This window comes from Rhamphochromis sp. 'chilingali', assembly GCF_963969265.1.
Source record: "Rhamphochromis sp. 'chilingali' genome assembly, chromosome: 9".
NCBI classification, from domain to species: domain Eukaryota; kingdom Metazoa; phylum Chordata; class Actinopteri; order Cichliformes; family Cichlidae; genus Rhamphochromis; species Rhamphochromis sp. 'chilingali'.
The window spans coordinates 32770669-32774761 of record NC_137936.1 but is presented as its reverse complement, the minus strand read 5'-3'; the positions used below and the strand labels follow the sequence as shown (position 1 = coordinate 32774761).

Genomic DNA, 4093 nt, shown 5'->3' with positions numbered 1-4093 from the left:
CAACAAATAAAAAACAAACCACAACAAAATACAAAAAGCCCACAACAAATTACAAAAAGCCCACAACAAATTACAAAAAGCCCACAACAAATTACAAAAAGCCCACAACAAAATACAAAAAGCCCACAACAAATTACAAAAAGCCCACAACAAATTACAAAAAGCCCACAACAAAATACAAAAAGCCCACAACAAATTACAAAAAGCCCACAACAAAATACAAAAAGCCCACAACAAATTACAAAAAGCCCACAACAAAATACAAAAAGCCCACAACAAATTAAAAATCCTTGACGGAAAGGGATTGTCTGAAATACCGGAAGTGACACAAGCGTGATGTCATGAGAGGGGGCGTGGTCAGGGTTTTTGGTTGAGGCGCCACATTTCTGGGCCGAACAAAGCGCTAGCGAAAGAGCGAAAGTACACGGATAGATAACACCAGCTATGGTTCGTACTTGCTGTGCGGTCGGTTGTAAAGTTAGATCGCACGGCCGGCAAGGGAATAAGGTTGAAAATGGTTTATCTTTTCATTCTTTCCCCACCTGGAAGCAACATGAGGCAGCTCATGTATCGGATGTTACCAAACGAAGGCGTCTAGCCTGGATAGCAGCTGTGAGACGAGCTGATATCCAGTTCTCTTCCATCTCCAAATATCTGTTGGTGCTCCAGACATTTTCATTCCCGTAAGTTATAGATATGTTCATATCACTCTTTATCCGGTCTTTAAGTCTGACGTCACTAGCATGGGCTCAAACGCTGCTGCAGGTCCATAAATCACAGGATCACTGTGGCATTACTGAGAGTTGAAAAACTGTCTAAAGTCTTTCATCTGTAATAAAATTATCAGCGTTCTGCTCTACCATGTGTAACAATTGAGTTTAACATCCAGGCATCCATGAAAACGAAACGGAATATATGACATTTAACAGAGTTAGAAATTAGCAGGAAGTTAGCTCGCTAGCTTCCATCTAAATGAGGGATTTTGGAAACAAATTCAAACGTACAACTCTGCTATCACTTCCAACATAAATGAAGACAGAAAACTAAACAGCAGTGACGTTTGTAGGGCACTGTGAGTAAAATGCGTTTGATTTCCTCCCGAACATTCAAATTAGTGCAATCATAAATTCATTCATGAGGTGCAAATTAGAGTGAGAACACGTGGAGGCTCTGGCTACGTTCACACTGCACGCGAAAACGCATCAAATCCGACTTTTTTGACCGTATGCGACCCATATCCAATCATGGTATGACGGTGTAAAAACAGCACAAATCCGATATTTTCAAATCCGATCTGGGTCACTTTCGTATGTGGAACTTAATCCGATACATATCTGATGTTTTAGGAAGCAACTGCTGTTTGAATGGTCATGACGCATTAAATCCGTCTTTTATTTCACTGACACAAAACATATGCCAATTATCAGCGCTGGAGAAGACATTGAGAACACATGAGCGCTTCGTGTGCATCCCGTGCAGATGTTAGTGAAACTGTTGGGAAGATAACGTGAACATTTTATTTGTACTGTATAATCTGCAGATTCTGACATAAATCTGCAACTATCCTTTGAAGCACCGCTCCTCTCTAAAACAACAATAAGGATCATTATTAGGCCATATGTAAATAACAAAATAACTTAAAGCAAAATTGGACAACGTAAAGTCTGAAACAAGTCTTTATATTAAGGGCCATCAGTCAAACAATGCTGTTTGGTCTAAACAGAGCGCGTTGTGTGTGACGTCTTCTTTTGCGCATGCGGGCCACTTTGAGGGTTCACAAAGGACTGCGTTTGCTGTCACATTTTATTTGTAGTGTGAACAAGCAGACACAAAATCAGATTTAAATTTAAAAAAAAAAAATCGGAATTGAGCATTAAGACCTGCAGTGTGAACGTAGCCATAGTGAGTTCAGTGCATTGATGTGACATTGTCCTGAAGGATTTAGTTATTCTCAATGGTTAAAGAAATTGCAATTATTTATTCATATTTATTATAAATAATCCTAATTATATATCTTGCTTCCATGTTTGTGTCCTGTGTCACAAAAAATAAATTTTTTACTATAATACATTGATTAATGACCTGCAGAATCTCCTTATCATATTACGTGTCCATAATTGTCACCTAAAGTCAAACTTTATGCTTTCTCCATCTTGAAAGTGATGACATCCTTGCATTACATACTTTAGGTTCATTTTCTGAAGGCAGGTTTCTGAAAGAGAACAGGCAGATTTGGAATATAACATGCAGCGTTCTATAGATGGATACATAAAAAAATGGAAAATTACATGTATGTGCTAACTTTCTAAATACTTTGTTACATTTATGATAAAATGGATTTGAAAGTAGATAAAACAAATTTATGTCGGCCTTGGCTCATTAGAGTCCTTGTCTTTAAATTAACTTTGTATGTTTCAGGTGCTGCACTCTCAAAGACTGAATGAACCAGCATTGGGTCATTGTGAGCATCACAGGGAAGGTTGAAGCCGCCCACTGCACCTGTATGGCCGGAGTCCTGGAGACCTGCATCCATGGCGCTGCTCTTCTGTTTAATGTAGAAGCAACAGTGCAGATCTGTGGCACAAGGACTGTTACAGATGAACCTGCATACTGGGGTTTTCTGGGTAATATGACCAAGATACAGCCAGAGGTTGGCCATAAGATGGACTTCTCCTCTTCAGCTGACCAAAAACTGCTCTCAATCAAAACATAAACAGACCATCTGTAGTGACAGGTAAAAGGAGCCGTCCTCAAAAAAGAAAAATCCCACCTGCTACTGTGGAGGAGTTGTCACTGCTATTGGAATCTTTGCTGGAACACAGTAAAGCTGTGGGTTGTGGGAATGACCCATAATGTTTTATATAAGGGTCTAGATTTATGCCTGAAGTGCACTGCCGTGTAAATAATTTGCATTTACTGAATATGTACTGACTGAGTACCACTGTTCAAAAGTTGAATAAAGAAACAAACTAAGTTTTGCTCTTTTTTTTTTTTTTTTATTAAAACCACCTTACAGAACATCACATCAGTTACAATGTAGAATCCATGTCATAGTTTATAAAGGACAAAATGTTTACACAAAATCATGACAGCATTTACACGATATCACCCACTACTAACGTTACTTTATTTACTATCAATTACTTCAATTTATGTTCTGAAAAATTACCGCTATTTATACAGCACAAGACTAAAGAATATTTAACAGGAGCAAGTTTCATTTTCCCCTGGTTTTACTACCACACTGTTCACCAAAACGGCAGCAAACCTTCACCATCTTATCCAGAAGGGTCACCTCTTCACCCTCACATGGAAGAAGTAATCTGATTGGCATGGTGGTATGTTTGAAGCAGGTCCCTTGTGTAGCGCTGGAACTCAGTCATGATGTTTCATCCATTTCATAGGCTGGTTTGCTGCAATAATGCCAAATAATTAGTAACTCTATAAATAGAAGGTAGTTCTGCAAAATCACTCAGTAGGATGTTTTTTTCTAATTTTCTATGACCTCAGAGTGCATCGAAAATAAAACTAATAGGCTATAAAGATATGAACATATTTAGAACTTACCGGAATGAAAATGTCTGGAGCACCAACAGATATTTGGAGATGGAAGAGAACTGGATATCAGCTCGTCTCACAGCTGCTATCCAGGCTAGACGCCTTCGTTTGGTAACATCCGATACATGAGCTGCCTCATGTTGCTTCCAGGTGGGGAAAGAATGAAAAGATAAACCATTTTCAACCTTATTCCCTTGCCGGTCGTGCGATCTAACTTTACAACCGACCGCACAGCAAGTACGAACCATAGCTGGTGTTATCCGTGTACTTTCGCTCTTTCGCTAGCGCTTTGTTCGGCCCAGAAATGTGGCGCCTCAACCAAAAACCCTGACCACGCCCCCTCTCGTGACATCACGCTTGTGTCACTTCCGGTATTTCAGACAATCCCTTTCCGTCAAGGATTTTTAATTTGTTGTGGGCTTTTTGTAATTTGTTGTGGGCTTTTTGTAATTTGTTGTGGGCTTTTTGTAATTTGTTGTGGGCTTTTTGTATTTTGTTGTGGTTTGTTTTTTATTTGTTGCGGTTTTTTAATTTG

At 39.1% G+C, this 4093-nt stretch overlaps 1 long non-coding RNA gene across 1 annotated transcript; it reads left to right on the top strand.

Annotated features, from left to right (window-relative positions):
• Nucleotides 1–2973, top strand: LOC308402353. Its single transcript, XR_013972739.1, has 2 exons — nt 1–683; nt 2419–2973. It is a non-coding gene; the product is annotated as an uncharacterized lncRNA (long non-coding RNA).
• The last annotated feature ends 1120 nt before the right edge of the window (nt 2974–4093 follow it).